Source organism: Moschus berezovskii, chromosome 18, assembly GCF_049115385.1.
Source record: "Moschus berezovskii isolate FMDL1 chromosome 18, NW_MosBer_1.0, whole genome shotgun sequence".
Classification (NCBI taxonomy): Eukaryota; Metazoa; Chordata; class Mammalia; order Artiodactyla; family Moschidae; genus Moschus; species Moschus berezovskii.
This window is the reverse complement of record NC_142477.1, coordinates 65,139,340-65,156,762: the sequence shown is the minus strand read 5'-3', so window position 1 is coordinate 65,156,762 and position 17,423 is coordinate 65,139,340. Positions and strand designations below refer to the sequence as shown.

General features: G+C 43.8%; 1 protein-coding gene across 12 annotated transcripts in view; it reads right to left on the bottom strand.

Moving 5' to 3' along the window:
- The window catches only part of MAST4 (microtubule associated serine/threonine kinase family member 4), a 642,435-nt gene that overhangs the window by 217,292 nt on the left and 407,720 nt on the right, over positions 1-17,423 (bottom strand). The gene's annotated exons all lie outside the window — the stretch shown is intronic.

Sequence of the window (17,423 nt, the reverse complement as noted above, 5' to 3'; positions counted from 1 at the left end):
GCAGCCTAACAGAGAGGCCTCGGTGTCTCGGCTGCGCCTCCCACACCTCCGCCCCATCACATCAAAGTCCTGGGAACAACGCTGAGCTCCGGGACGCTGCGCCTCCAGCAGCAGGTGGGATGTCCCACTTGGCCGTTATGCCCTCATTTTCAGATCTGACATAACTAAACACAACTAAAAGTGATATTATTATCCCCCAACTGATTGCTCTCCCAGTTCCCTGTTCTTTCTGAGCGTCCTCAGGGCCTCCGGTCTGCATCCTGCTCCTGTCTCTCAGCTTGTCCTGCTGGCTTCTTCCATAGCACCTGTCACACGCTTCCTTCTCAGCCTCATCTTTCGAGACCTATTGTTTTTCTTCCTTTTCTGTACTTTGCTTCCTCCACTCAATACATACCATGTTCCTCCTGCGCAGAAATCTTACTGAAGATTTTCCTGGTTAAAAACCTCAGACATGCCCCACCCTGAGAAGATAAAACCCAAGGCTCATAGACTGGCATGTGAGAGACACTACAGTCTGTGCCCGACCACTCTTTCCACGAAGTGCCCTCGGCCCACACTCGAGGCTCCTCGAGCTCTCAGACAAGCCGGCTCATCTCCAGGTCTGATCACGTCTTTATCCGCCCTTTCACTCCCACTCCTGTGTTCGTCCCTGGTGACCTTCCTTTACTCACTTACCTCCCCCCAATCAACCTTCACGGTCTAGTTCCGGTCATGCTCCTACATTTCTAAATCCTCTGGCTGTGCTACTCGTGTGCCTCTGTAACATAACCCATTACATTTTACTTTTTCAGATGTCCAGGCTTAACTAAATTGCTACTCAAAACCAAAACAAGTTCCAGGAAAATCAGAACTGCTCTTCTTGATACGCCTTACAGTATCAGCAGAGCAAACCAACCAAAGTTGGTTCTATTTGCTTATTCACTGATATGCTACAACTTACAAATAGGGAGATGACTTCCTAAGGACTGATTTTAGAACACAGAAAATCTAGAATGGGTGCACTTTAGGTGTTGCCTTCCTTTAATAAACTTTATTCTCATTACCACAACTCACCCTATGGCTATCCAACCTTGGAAGCTCTTAAGAAACTTCCATTTGGGGAGGGAAGAAGAAAATAGATAAGTTTATTTTCGATAAAAACAAAAGGAAAAATTATGTCTGGTTTTAATAATGTGTTAAATTGATGACAGTTATTTCAAAGTATATCCTCTCTCATGTTCATTCATAACCACACTAACAAACTTCTACAGATCATACAATAACACAGTGTCTCAGAGTAAGCAAACAATAAAAATACGTGTACGCTTTTCAGCCACCTACATAGTGGACTCCAGAGTGAAAAATAAAATCACTCGGAAGCTCCAAAGAAGCAGGGAATAGAAGTGAAAATGTCTTTGGAGACAGGACAACCATAGAGTTCAAAGTGCTGAGTTCCAACCCACTGCAGTCACTGCCGCTTCATTGGAATACACACAATTAAGCAAAAATTGACCAAATGACTACACCACCCAAAGCAATCTACAGATTCAATGCAAGCCCTATCAAACTACCAATGGCATTTTTCACAGAACTAGAAAAATCACAATTTGTGTGAAAACACAAAGAACCTCAAATAGCCAAAGCAATCTTGAGAAAGAAAAACAGAGATGGGGGAATCAACCTTCCTGACTTCAGACTATACTACAAAGCTACAGTCATCAAGACGGTATGAACAAAACAATAAAATACATTTTCTGTCAAATTCTTTCAGTTCTGCTTTCACAAAAAATGTAACATCAAATGGAATCTTACTTATTTCAATAGCTGTAATAATTTATTATCTTTCTTCCTTTAGGAAAGAGACAATGGCCATTGTAAGCTTGCAGTATAACCTGATTGGTCATTAAGGTGGAGGGCAGTGACTCATGACTGTGAAGCTATTATGAGAGACTTACGAGTCCAAATATTGCCAACAGCCTGAAAAAACAAAGCCACGCACAGAGGCCCTAGTATTTTTCCCCCGCATGTCTATAACTGTTGTTGTGATCAATAAATTAGAAAATATTAAATGTCCTGAAATTCACAGTCACTTTCTGCTTTCTAACTTGATGCTTAATCAAGAGATAATGTTCAATCAGGGGATTGTATGGGATGTTCTACACAAAGCCTGACGTTGAAAAGGATCCCCAGAATGACAAAGGTGAGACCATCTATCCCAGATCCCTGATGCTGACCCCATATGTCACCCAATGCCACACAGATCTGAGGCTTTTCAAGCTCTCCAGCTGCTGCTGGGCTCCACACAATGCCTATAAAATTCAGGTCCTTTTATAACTCCCATCACTGATAAAAAGGCAATAAATACAAATGAGTTGAGGATGGTGGTCAGTGGATGCTGAAAAGATAAATAAGTCACTAATGTATCCATACTGTATCTCACACTGAGCTAAACTGAAAGCCCATACATTCAAGGTTTCAAGACCATGCTCTAAGTTACAGAAAGGAAACCGACAATGATAAACCAAAGCACATTATAAACCACCACACACAAAATATCTGGATCTTCACTGTGGGGATGTGAACCATCCAGATGCCCCTGCCGGATCCCCCTGTGAGGATTCCCTGGACTCAGGAGTGAGCCCACGGAGCCCTCTTTATTAAACACGTGGCAAATTTCCCTAGGAAGGGAGCAGGAGGAGCAGTGTGGGATTTTCATTGCCCCATAAGTGTCACGACACTTCAGTCAAGCTGTTTCCTTGCTTGTTTCATACACGGTGGAGAGCTCCCTGAGGGGAGGGATGGAATCCCATTTACTGTCTTCTCCTCCAGACCACACCTGGCTCTCAGAAGCAAAGTGACTGGTGAGTCAAGCAGGGCACACAGAGCCCCATCAGAGGGTAAGTGGCAGGAACAGCAGTGCATGCCAAGAGGCCTAGAGCACAGTCCACAGCAGGGCCGCCAACCAGAGAACTGTAAAAGCTGCCAGGGAGAAAAAGTGAGCCAAAGCAAGCACTCAGCAGTGGGCTGTAACTGCAAGTCATTCTGTGGCTTTTATCTGGAGCCTTGCTCAAGCTTGCCCAGATCCCACAGCCTGTACCATGTCAGGAAGCCATCACATACAGGAAAACTGAAGAGGCAAAGATTCCATGAGATTGGCTAAAACGTACCATCAACCAGACAGCAAGGGGTTCTCTCCTCCAAGCAGATACAGACAGATGGACACACACGCTCAAAGGCACCCAGAGTCTGGAAGGTTAAATCAGCACTTGCCGAGGGAGTAAGTCCCCTGGGTCACGGGAAAGAGGCTGGTCATCTTCCAACTCTTTTACCCTTAAGGATGCCCTTGGGCTTGTGCCTCTCTCCTGTCTGTCCCTGATGGCTCCAGCCACAGTGGTCAGTCTCTTTTACGAACTATCTTGATCAGTGGTCTGTGCTGTTCACGGGGTTTCGTTCCTAGGAGGAGGCAGGGTGCCGGGAGTGAATGGAGCACCAGATTAAGACGCAGAAAAGCTGGTTCGAGTCATATGACTCCTTCAGCCCTTGGTCCTTCTTCTATGAAACAGAGGTAAAGGGGCCCATGTACAGGGTCATTTGAGGATCACAATAAAAGTGGGAGAATACATACAATTTACCGTTCTATTTGGCTTCTATGGCTGCTGTACCATTAACACAGACTTGGTAGTTTTAATGAGTGGAAATGGATTCTCTCATAGTTCTGGTAGTCAGAAATCCAAAATCAGTATCAATTGGCCCCAATAAAGGTATCAACAGACCATGCTCCCTCGGGAGGCACCGGGAGAACCTGCTCCTTGTCTCTTCCAGTTTCTCTGTGTGTCAAACCTCCCTCTTAGCACATTTGCTGATAGGATTTATGACCCACAGGATAATCCAGCATGATCTCTTCATCTCAAAATTATTAAAATGAACCACAGCTGCCAAGGCTCTTTTTCCAAATTAGATAACATTTGTTGGTTCCAGGGATTAGGATCTGATATCTTTGGGGCCACCATTCAGGCCTCTCCACCCATCAACTATATTCAGTGTTAAAGTACAATTCTTGTCACATATTCTTTCATTTATTTATTTAAAATTAATTAATTTTAATTGGAGGATAATTACTTTACAATATTGTGATGGCTTTCGGCATACGTCAATATGAATTGGTCACAGGTACACATGTGTCCTCCCATCCTGAATCCCCCTTCCACCTCCCTCCCCACCCCATCCCTCTGGGTTGTCCTAGAGCACCAGCTTTGGGTGTCCAGCTCCATGCATCAAACGTGCACTGGTCATATATTTTACATATGGTAATGTACATGTTTCAATGCTATTCTCTCAATTCACCCCACCCTAACCTTCTCCCTTTGTCAACAAAGGTCCATCTAGTCAAGGCTATGGTTTTTCTAGTAGTCACCTAGGGATGTGAGAGTTGGACTATAAAGAAAGTTGAGCGCTGAAGAATTGATGCTTTTGAACTGTGGTGTTGGAGAAGACTCTTGAGAGTCCCTTGGACTGCAAGGAGATCCAACCAGTTCATCCTAAAGGAGATCAGTCCCGGGTGTTCACTGGAAGGACTGATGTTGAAGCTGAAACTCTGATACTTTGGCCACCTGATGCGAAGAGCTGACTCATTTGAAAAGACCCTGATGCTGGGAAAGATTGAAGGCAGGAAGAGAAGGGGACGACAGAGAATGAGATGGCTGGATGGCATCACCGACTCAAAGGACATGGGTTTGGGTGGACTCCGGGGGTTGGTGATGGACAGGGAGGCCTGGGGTGCTGTGGTTCATGGGGTCGCAAAGAGTCAGACACAACTCAGCGACTGAACTGAACGGAACCTTCTCCCATTGAGTCCAAAAGTCTGTTCTTTACATGTCTTTCCTGCCCTGCACATAGGATCATTGGTACTGTCTTTCTAAATTCCATATATAAGTGTTAATATACAGTATTTGTCTTTCTCTTTCTGACTTATTTCACTCTGTATAATAGGCTCCAGGTTTACCTTCCTCATCAGAACTGACTCAAGTACATTCTTTTTTTATATAGCTGAGTAATAAGAATTGATGCTTTTGAACTGTGGTGTTGGAGAAGACTCTTGAGAGTCCCTTGGACTGCAAGTGCCTTGCACTGAGGGTCATGTGATGCACTGTTAGTGAAAATCATTCCAAACTATCACCTAAATAAAACGCAGGAGAACTACTAGGAGTAAAATTGCCGTATATGCCAAACAAATGAGTATGAACTCCACGCAGCCTGATTCATCTCAATGCAAAGGAAAGAAAAGCAGCAGCTAATCTGGAAGAGCTTGATGAAGCCTTAAGATGGGGTGGTAAATCCATTCACTCAATTTTTTCTACAACTATTTGCTGAGGATACAATATGAGCCAGACGCTAGGGACCCAGTCGTGAGCAAAACAGGCGAATTGTTGTTAATTTAAAAATTTTGTGCTAGTTGGGAAAATAAACTATAAGTAAACAAACAAATATTGAATGGGGATACGCTTCCCCAGTGGCTCGGACCACGAAGAATCTGCCTGCCACGTGGGAGACCTGGGTTCGATCCCTGGGTTGAGAAGATCCCCGGGAGAAGGAAATGGCAACCCACTCCAGTATTCTTGCCTGGAGAATCCCATGGACAGAGGAGCCTGGCGGACTACAGTCCATGGCATCACAAAGAGTTGGATATGACTGAGCAACTAACACACGCCAAAGGAAACAGCACGGGGCAGGTTCGGATGGAGGGGGAGGGACACACTTCTCCTCGAGGGGCAGGGAAGGCCTCTCGGCTGCAGTGACCCTTAGTTTGGACACGGAGTGAAAGAGATCAGAGGCCTGAGGGACAGGCTCTTCTAGCTGTCCTGATCAGCTGGAATAATGTGATGCGCCAGAAAATGCAGTGCTCAAAGATAGTAAGATCACGTTAAAAGGACCCAGGAGTCAGCTGGAAAGACCTCCCTCTGATGGATTTTGGGACAACGTGACCAACAAAAAGAGGAATACTGGTCACGGATCCTTATGCACCAAATACAGGTTATCTATTTTATTCCTAAAAATAGGCATGAATCAATACTAACATTCCTAAAAATGGGGAGAGAGAAGGGAGGAATATTTCTTCTGTAACAGAAAACACTAGCTAGTAACAGAATTAGAAAACTGCCACTTGACAAATAGCAACAAAATAACTGATTCAAGCCAGGTCACCAATGAATGCAAAACCCACTGGGTAAGACTCTGTTGAGAAAAGGATATTCATATGACCTCAAAAAGGTGCTCTGGAGATTACTTAATAAAGCAAAAAGCATAAAACTGCAAGGGAAAAGTTTGGCAGGCACCAGATTTGGGGCTTTGCAGTATGATGCTATGAGTAAGACATCTTCACCTGTTCTTCTCAAGTATGTTTAACCCAACAGGGAGGCCTGGCAAGCTGTGATTCATGGGGTTGCAAAGAGACACAACTGAGTGACTGAACTGAATGACCAAGAAACCATCAGATAAATTGAGATTGTGGGATAGTCAACAAAACAGTTGTCCTATATTCCTGATAAATGTTAATGTTATGAAAAAATGAAAGAAAAAACTAAAACTGTTCTAAAGGAGACTAAAGAGACATGGCAACTAAACGAAATATGTAATTTTAAACTAGATTCTGGAGTTTTTAAAAATGCAACTCTAAAGAACTTTGGGGGGATAATTGGAGAAATCTGAGATGGACTGCATATCAGATATTACTATAATCAGGTTCAACTTGGGAGTATAATGATGATGTAATGATGCTACGGTTATGAAGGAGAAAGCTCATGTCCTCAGGAGATAAATGTTGGAGTATTTGGGGGTGAAATGTCTGAATGTTTGCAAATTGCTCTCAAATGGTTCAACAAACAAACAAAAACAGCCATTTAATATTTATACGGGCTAAAAAGGAAGGAGGCAGGAAGATAAAGCAAATGTGGAAAGTGTTAATCGGTGAATCAAGGTGAACATGGGTGTTGACTGTACTATTCTTTCAACTTTTTTTGTAGATTTGGAGTTGTTTGTTTTTTTTAAGTGAAAGGGTAGGTGAGAGTATTTCAGGAACAGGAGACAAGAAGGTTGCGACACAAACATTCTTGGAGTGGTCAAGAAAAATCAGAATCCAACGTGACCAGAAGGAAAGGAGGGAGAAACAGCAGGAGCGGGTCATGGACCATGGAGGGCAGCCACTGTCAGGCTCTGGGCGGAGGACAGACGGACACAGCAGAGACCACGTTGAGCGCTGGACCAAGAAGGAGAGCAGGAGGGCGGGGGCAGACAGGAAGTGAGGCTGGCGGGGGAGGGGAGATAAGTGAGGAGGCTGCTCAGAAGTCCAGGGATATGACTTTGGACTCTGAACTGAAGATAGAGCCAAGCTGATATTTTACATAAAGAGGAGAAGAAAAACAATTCCAGTACCACTGCAGGAAAATAAATGTCCTCTCACTTTGGAGTATCCCCATACTGTTTTGTTAAATGGGTCCAGTAATAGTTCACTTGAGCATACTGTCATGGAAATAGTAGTAGAAAAGCATACGAGTCCATGAAATTTAGCTCATTTTCTCTTCACCTGAGATCATGAGTACAGCTGTCCAATTTTCATAATATCTCATCATTGTCACGTTCCATTAGCATATGCAACATCTTTGATGACAAAGGTAGGGTTTTGCAGATCATTTTGAATGCTGGGTTTCCAAGAACAATACGAAGCTAATAATAATAATAAAACAGAATGCTCAGGTTGGAACTCTTCACAAATGGCATCTAATTAATTCTTATAACACCTCCAAAAGGTATTATTATCCCCATGTTACTGCTGGAGAAACCTGATCTCTTTTTTTTTTTTTTAATTCTGCATTTGTATCACTCCTCTTGCTGAGACACCCCTGAGCTTCACATTCTCATTGCATCTTTTGCTTTCAAAGAATATCACAACTTAATTCTCTTTTCAATAGGGTGCGGCGTGTTAATGGCTGTAGCCACATTTTAAGTGTAGGAAACAAGTTTTTAAAGTGATGTGAGCCGTTTTTTCCCTAGTCTCAAAGCGATGCAGTAACAAAATGGAATACACGGTAGAACCCCATGCCGCCCTACCCCACATACACACAGCAAAGTATTTTTTTTTCATTTGTTCCAAGATGATCTAATAACTAAGAGGTAACGCTAAACGTCTGGAAAAGACTCTGATGCTGGGAAAGGTTGGGGGCGGGAGGAGAAGGGGACGACCGAGAATGAGATGGCTGGATGGCATCACCGACTCTGTGGACATGAGTTTGAGTGAACTCCGGGAGTTGGTGATGGACAGGGAGGCCTGGTGTGCTGTGATTCATGGGGTCGTGGAGAGTCGGACACGACTGAGCGACTGAACTGAACTGAACGCTAAACGTTACACAGTATAATTTTAAGATATTCCAGAACCAAAAATCAAAATTTGGTTAAGTGAAGTCACAATATTTGGTACAGAAAAACTATTTAACAATAAATACTCCTGATTGATGAAAGCCAAATGAGCCTCTCAGTGTGGGTGGTACAAAGGAAGTTTCCAGGCTCCTTGCACTTTGGGTGGAGCTCCTACTTCAGGCCTGAAGAGGCAGGTCTTCTAATAGTGCTCAAAAAGTGTGAGACCATCACAGCAATGTTGAGACACTCTCACCCCAGGGCTACAGCAAGCCAGCCCTGGCTGAGGAAACTGGGTACAGACTGCTGAGGATAGAACAGCAGCAGCCATTAGTGCCTTGGGGGCCTATGGCCTGATTTCCAAATGAAATCAGTTTAACCTTCACTGTGTCACTTGGGCTCTGTCTAAAATAAAACTTTTTTGAAAAGAGAAATATAGGGCACCACAATTCAAAACACATTCCCCAGCCCCATAACCACACTCTCAACAGAGGACTAAAAAATTCACTTGTATGGTGACCCAAAACACCAGGGAAGCCCATGTTAGTTGCTCAGTCTTGTCTGACTCTTTGCAACCCTACAAACTTTAGGCCAGCCAGGCTCCTCTATCCATGGCATTCTCCAGGCAAGAATACTGGAGTGGGTAGACATTCCCTTTTCCAGGGGATCCTCCCTACCCAGGGATCAAACCCAGGTCTCCTACATTACAAGGCAGATTTTATTTTTTACCATTTGAGCCACCAGGGAAGCCCTGAGGTCCAGACAGCGTAACAAAATCACCTCCCTGTAAATATCACACTCTGTTTAGAACGCAAAATTTGAAATGACTACGAACTGAAGTGTGTACAAGTGTAGACACTTCAACTTTAGGCCCAAAGACCTGAGTTTTAACGGGATCAAGCCACTTTCCAGACGCTGTGGGTATAATTTACTGTTCAAGCTTGGGGGGTGTGAAAGCGAAAGGGGGGCCCTTTTACTAATGACAACAGGAGAGCAGGCATCACCTAGGCAGACCGAGACGTGTGGTCACTACAGATAAGTCTGTTTCTCTGAGTCTCAGTTTTCACTTCTGTCTGTCTTCCTGGCCTCACAGGCCTGCTGTGAGACTACAGGAGTTAATGCATGGGGAGCACCAAGAATAGCCGCGGGCAGGTAGCAAGCTCTCAGTGAGGTGAAGCCACCCCACATGCAGACATCTAAGTGATTTTAGCCTCCTGCTCAAAACAGTAAGCCAAAGAGAAAAGCTAGCATGAAAAAGTGAACGCATAACAAAAAAAGGAAAATCATTATGTCAGAAACCAAGGCCCCTGAAAGGCTCTCAGGCCTGGCCACAGGGGCACCTAAGCCTGCAGGAGCAAAGGCTCTGAGAGGATAACATGTTCCCAGGACCCAGAGGGATGTAAACGCTCTGTGCCATCTGACCTCCTAAAACCTCATCCCCTAGGCCCGGCAACTGCAATAAGTTTATTCCATTCCCTTTCCCCATCACGGTCTACGCTCTGCCCCTCACCCAGCCCTCACCTGGAGTGCCACACACATCCCCTCGCTCTCCCTGCTCACAGGAAACAGAAGCCGCCTGCCGGCAGCACCTGCAGAACCCACAGTAGCCAAGAGAAGCACCAACTGGCCTGTCCACGCCTCCCTCGCCTCCGCTGACACCTGAGACCCAGCCTTCCCACTTCTGCCCGGACCACACCCACAGGGCCAGCCAAGTGTTCAGAGTCATGCTCATCTCCGCTTCCCAGAGCCAATCCGTACAGAGCTTGTACTAAACAGACTTGGGCCTACACAGCAATTCAGAAATAAAACTCAGGGATGCATAAGGCAGTTCATTAAACCATCACATTCACAAAAGCACTGGAACTGGTGTCTGCAGACTATGAAAAAATTGCCATCTGGTACCAGCTTCTTCAGATTGTTTTCTTTCAATATTCTTCAGAAAGTGAAGTGGCGGGGGGTGGGGGGGCCAGGCGCAGAAGAAACAATGGAAAAGACAAATGGTCCCACTCGTCCTACAAAGGCAGTGAAACTGAACGGGTTTATCAGTCAGGTGACTTTCCCACACTTACAGGCATCCCATGAAAAGGAGACACAAATAAGTTCGTTGTATCCTATTTTAGATTCTACAAATTAGCGATTATCATACGATACTTGTCTTTCTCTGTCTGGTTTATTTCACTTGGTATGAAAATCTCTAGGTCTATCCATGTTGCTGCAAATGGTATTGACTCATTCTTTTTATAGCTTAGTAATATTCCATTCCATATATGTACCACATTTTCTTTAACCATCATCTACTGACGGACACTTAGGTCGCTTCCATACGTTGGCTATTGTAAATAGTGCTGCTGTGAACACTGGGGTGCATGTATCTGTTCAAATTATGTTTTTCTCCAGGTATATGTCCAGGAGTGGGATTACTAGATCATATGGCAGTTCTATTTGCAATTTTTTAAAGAACCTCCATGCTGTTCTCCAGGCTTCTCAGGTGGTGCGTGATAAAGAATCTGCCTGTCAATGCAGGAGACACGAGAGACACAGGTTAGATCACTGGGTCGGGAAGATCCTCTGGAGAGGAAATGGTACCCCTCTCTGGTATTCTTGCCAGGAAAATTCCACAGGCAGAAGAGCCTGGTGGGCCACAGTCCCTGGAGCTGCAAAGAGCTGGACACGACTGAGCGACTGAGCACACACATGCACACACATACTCTTCTCTATGGCAGCTACACTAATTTATATTCCCACCCACAGTGGAGGCAGGTTCCCTTTTCTTCACAGACATAGAAAACAAACAAAGGGAGGAAGGGGAGAGGGGTAAATTGGAAGTTTGGGATTAAAATATACAGACTACTATATATAAAATAGATAATCAAGGAAGATCTACAGTATAGCACAGGATATTAAGTATAGCACTATACTCAATATCTTGTAATAACCTATAATGGTAGAGAATGTAAAAAAAAAGAATATATATATATATATCCGAAGCATTTTACTATATATGTGAAACTAACACATTGTAAATCAATTATATTTCAATAAAAATTTAAAAAGAAGACATTTTAAAAAGGAGACATATTCACAGCATACTGCCATGTATTTAGTAAATGCTTATTATCCCTGCCCCTCACCATGGCAACAAGTGGAGTGATGGGGGATTCAGGGAGCTGTGGACACCTAGTCACCTTTCTAGCAGCAGCAGGACAAATGGACAAGCTCTTGGCAAAATTGCATTAAGTAACCATTGCCCCTGATGCCCTTTTCTGCTAAAGTACTGTCTACTTGGCCTTCCCATGGCCTTTAGGACTATCACAGGTCCTGTTCTTGCTAATAGAAATATATCTCCCTAAATACCTATAAGCTATTATTCTTGGGCGAGGTAGGTGAAGATAATGAGGGTCCATGAAGTTCATGATTTATGACTTGCCCAAAGTCTCAAAGCTTGTGCGTGGTGAGCACAGTGGCCAAGATCAGGCACCACGCTGCTAGTCTATTGGGTCCCAAATCCGACTCCTCCAGGGCTGGTCAGGTAATGGGAATGAAGGGAGCCAGGTGGGGTCTGCTGCACACCAGGGAATGGGAGCCCCATTGGAAACGGGCAGCAGGGGCCAGTCTCTAGGCTAGACTCACAACACGAGTGAGTACGAACTCACTAGAGGGCTTTCGAAAGCTGCCCCCAAAGTCCCCAGTTAGAACTCTTTTGCTGCTTCAAAGTACCTTCAATGACAAAAGCTAATTGATTTTAGGGCTTCCCTGGTGGCTCAGACAATAAAGAATCTGCCTGCAACACGGGAGAATCATGTTCGATCCCTGGGTCAAGAAGATACCCCAGAGAAGGGCATGGAACCCACACCAGTATTCTTGCCTGAAGAATCCCATGGACAGAGGAGCCTGGGTGGCCACAATCCCTGGGGTTGCAAGGAGTCAGACACGACTGAGCGACTAATACTTTCAACTAACACTCACACAAATTGATTTTATGAAGTATCTGCCCTATAATAAGTGCTCTTACAGGTGCCAGGGAGATGGCAGGAGCAAATCAGACAGGCCTCCATTCCACGGAGCTTACATTTAACTCCCTTTCATCAAAGTGACTTAGCCTCTTCAGTATGTCATCTGTTGTGACCTCTAGATCATTTTCTCTGCCCCTCACCAGAGTCAGGCGCTGTCACTAATATACTCCGACGTTAACTTTTCTGTAATAAGCCCTTTCTACTCCCTCCTTGAACCTTGCTTTATTTATCATTAATACCTGGTCAGTTATTAAATTTTGAAGGTTATAATTTAATATTTATGGAATCATCAAAATGCATGCCCTACCTCTCAAAGTGTCAGCACCAATTGCAAAGCACACATGAGTAAGAGTAAGAGTGTGCTCTGTTGTGAGCACAGGTGAAAACATCAGAACAGGCTGGATTCCCCAGGAGGAACATTCATTCCATCCAAACATATTTATAGAGTCTCTACTATATATGTCAGGCGCTATTTTAGGTTCCGTGGATACATCTGTGGGGGGAAAAAATCCTCATCCTCATGAAGTTGATGGCACACGGGCAATAGTTTTCTCTGAAACTAGCACTGAATCCTACCAGCCATGGGGCATGTGTGGCTTCAGTCCCAGTTGAAACAGGGAGTGAGATTTGGGAGAGATGAGAAGAACTGGAACAGCCACTCCATTGCCATCTCCAGCTTAGCTGTGTGTCCGCCACCACCATGAGACTCCAGGAACCAAATGGGGAGGTGAACAGAAGGATGGAAGAAGTGAAATAGGAGGGATGTAGAAAGTGCAGCAGATGCCCTAAGGGTTGCCATCCACTCAGAAGTTGGACCATGCAATTAAAATGCAAAACAACATTTTCCATATCGACAGCAATGTGGTTCCTGAGTTACGGTAGCCAGCCTCCAGCTATTTACTAGTCACTATTGAGGGTGAGGTCTACCAGGAGCCAGGAAAGATCCTGAAAATGTAAAATGAGGAAATCCTGGAATCCTGCTAGCTAATAATCATGGTCCAGATTATGAGCTGGCCTCGGTCACATTCACATTACTCGTGAGGCATTGGTGTTCTCATTATATCAACTGCCACTAAATTAAGGTAAGTGAGCTAAGTGTTGGGATTGCAGAAATTCTGAGCAGCTATAGTTGCCCCAGAAGAGGGAAAGTGAAGGTATATATAAATTCCACTTAAGATTTTTTAAATGTTTTCTATCACATTGTTATAGATAAACAGATATTTGGGCCTTTTTTTTTTTTAACTTGTGGACAAATTGTGTCCTTTGCCTATCTCTTTCTAGCCCTGTGTAAGACAATAAGAGCGTCAGAATTTCAAGATGAAAGGGCCTTTGGGAATAACACGCTTGAATTCTCTGTTCTACATCTTTCCAAGTAAGTGGGAACTTGGCCTTCTGGGAGATTTCCAGCAGCATGAAACTGATGGTCTGATGAGAGGATCCATTCTACACGCTGAAGCTTTCTTGGAAAATTCTTCCCCTTATAGGGAGCCAAAGTGTGCCATGCTATAGCCTCCTGCAGCAGTGCGAGGTTACATCCCCAAGACATACTCAGCTAAACTTACATTTCATTTAGCAGCTCAGCTGCCCCAGAAGCTGTGGTTCTCTCATTTTCAGGCAACTCTCAGGAAGCACATGGAGACTAAGTCTAACTCCCGTCCCAACATAGCCTGCCTCCAGGGCTTCACCATGAAAGGAACAGCATCTTCCACCACAGCATTTAGAAACTGTGTGTGTCAGCATCCCCAAAGGGCACAGAAACAGACAATGCTCACCACCACCGCTCTCCCTGGACCTCCGACGCCCACTCATTAAAAAGGAACAAAGAAGAAATCTGATCCCTCACAATCAAGGGAAGAAAAAACAATTCTATGCACAGATACAATAAATGCTTTTCTGTGTAATAGCATGAATCTATGTGGAATCTCAGGGATTTCAGTTCAGTTACTCTGTCATGTCCAGTTCTTCGTGACCCCATGGACTGTAGCACGACAGGCCAAGTCCTGGAGCTTGCTCAAACTCATGTCCACCAAGTTGGTGATGCCATCCAACTGTCTCATCCTCTGTCGTCCCCATCTCTTCCTGCCTTCAATCTTTCCCAGCATCAGGGTCTTTTCCAATGAGTCAGTTCTTCACATCAGGTGGCCAAAGTATTGTAACTTCAGCTTTAGCATCAGTCCCTCCAATGAATATTCAGGACTGATTTCCTTTAGGATGTACTGGCTGGATCTCCTTGCAGTCCAAGGGACTCTCAAGAGTCTTCTCCAGCACCACAGTTCAAAAGCATCAATTTTTCGGCACTCAGCTTTCTTTACGGTCCAATTCTCAAATCCATACATGACCACTGGAAAAATCACAGCTTTGACTAGACAGACTCTGTGATTTACATTAGATCATAATCTGGGGGCACATTATTAGAGACAGCCAACTCCAAGCAATCAACCAGAAATCTCTACTTAGAGATGACTCAGTGTGTTCAGGACCAAACTCAATCATGACTAATTTTCCTCCCTCTCCAACTCTGCTCTCTTGGCTTCTGCTCAATTAATGCTAAAAATCTCCATGTAAATTCATTCAAAACTATTTATTGAACACCTACTGTGGGCACCTTTCATTCATCACCTTCTGTGGCAAAGACCGCTATTTCCAAAACTCCTTTCCTGTTTTCTGGATGCATGGAAGCGGCATTTTCCAGTCACCCTTGTCATTAGGCAGAGTATAACTCCGAATTCTAGGCATGGAATGGGAGTGAGAGTAATGCCTGCCACTCTCAGGTCCAGCATTGCACCATCTCCTGTGATCGTTTCATTTTCCACCACCTGGAATGACACCCAGGGCAACTCTAAAGCCCATGTGTTGAAGAACCCTCTGGATTACTAAATGACTGTGTAGAGTGGATCCTCTCCACACTCTTGGTCTGTGAGTGAAAAATACAATTCCATTTTATCTAAACCAATTGCCTGGTGGTTGATTTGTGAGCAGCACCGTAACCAATACACCTTCTATTTCCAGTTCACTCATTCATTCTTTAATAAACAGTTTGCAAATGCTTACTACGTTCCATGAATTGAGAAAGCACTGGGGAAATAAAAATCACTAAAGGAGGTCACAAAGTCCACATAAACTGGATAATTAAAACCCCATATAAGTGAGCCCATGGCAATGTGTATGTCTTAAGTTAGTCACAGTGGAAAGATTTGAGACTTCATTTTCAATCCAAGGGTAGTTAAGCCACTTAAATATCTAAATGTGTTAGCATCTTCATCTGTAAACAGAAGCAATATTCCTTCCTGCCTAGTGTTAGGTAGATTAAATTGAAAAAGATAGAAAGCATTCTGTCAACTATCAAGTACTCTGCAAATTTTAATTTAATTTACTGCAATTGTCCTAATCCAGGATCTGTTATCATACCAGCACCCTCACTGGAGCTTCTAACTTAAGTCCTATGTATTCTTAAAGAATAGATTGGTAAACAGATTGGGAGATTGATAAAGGTAAATTTTCTCAGTCATTTTTTTATTCAGAAAAAATCTTCTAATACCCTGAAATGCTTGCAAAATGAAAGTCAAATGTTTCAGCTGGGTATTTAAGACCTTTACATAGCATGCTGCTGCTGCTGCTGCTGCTAAGTCACTTCAGTAGTGCCCGACTCTGTGCGACCCCAGAGATGGCAGCCCACCAGGCTCCCCCATCCCTGGGATTCTCCAGGCAAGAACACTGGAGTGGGTTGCCATTTCCTTCTCCAATTCATGAAAATGAAAAGCAAAAGTGAAGTCGCTTGGTCGTGTCCGACTCTTAGCGACCCCATAGACTTCAGCCCACCAGGCTCCTTCCTCCATGGGATTTTCCAGGCAAGAGTATAGTCCCAAATTAATGTTTAAATCCATATCAATCTCTGTACAAGTCCATGTTTTTTTTCTACTTCATCCACCCTATCTTCTAGCCATAAACCCATCTCTTCAATGTGCCACACTCTCTTACCTCCTTGCTGTTTTATTCTTTGCTTAGTTTTGACCTTTACTGCAAACTCTCCTCATTAAAACCCTCCAGTTTTTCATGATCCAGCTCAAATATCACCAGTTCCAAAGACATATCTACGTCTCTCTCCAAAAACAGTTTTCAGAACCTCATCCTCCTCTGTACTACCCAGTGTTTTATTCGTAATTCCTCTCCTCCACTATTGATAGCAACTTTATTTCAAGTAGCCTATTGTTTCTAGGAAGGAAAAGGACATGTGGGTATTTAATAAAGGCATGCTACATTGAGGGAAAAAAGTTCAGAAGACAGTCCAGTTACTTGCGGTTGGATCATCAAAATAGACAAATTACAAGAGGAATTCTTTGGATTGTGAGAAAATCATTCCTATACTTTAGGAGCTATTATATTCAGGGGATACTTTATAAAAGTTATTACATGAAACTTTCATATTGAACGTCACTTTGACAATAATAAATATAATCCCATCAGCAGAAGAGTAGAACCAGAGTTCAAAGTCTTTTACTCATTTCTTCAGCCAATTCTTCAAATTGTGGTTCAGTCTTATTTTAGAAAAATGGGAGAAACACATTAAATTGTTCCACTGATGGGTCTTCCCTGGTGGCTCAGAAGGTAAAGAATCTGCCCGCAGTGCAGGAGACCAGGGTTTGATTCCTGGGTCAGGAAGATCCCTTGAAGAAGGGAATGGCTACCCCCTCCAGTGTTCTTGCCTGGAGAATCCCATGGAGGAGCCTGGCAGGCTACAGTCCATGGGGTCACAAAGAGTAGTATTTTTAAGGAACTGGCCATGCATGGCAAATTTTTCATTCATTTGCATATAAGAAATTAAAAGTATTCATTAATAGAAAATAGTTTGAGTCACTCTTTGCATCAACTGAGTGTATGCTTCTACCTTCTACTTTAGGATTAAAAAAATGGGTGGCAGTGGAGGGGGGCGGGGGGACTTCTCTGGTGATCCAGTGGTTAAGACTTCACAATCCCAGTACAGCAGGCACAGGTTCAATACCCGGTCAGGGAACTAAGATCCCATAT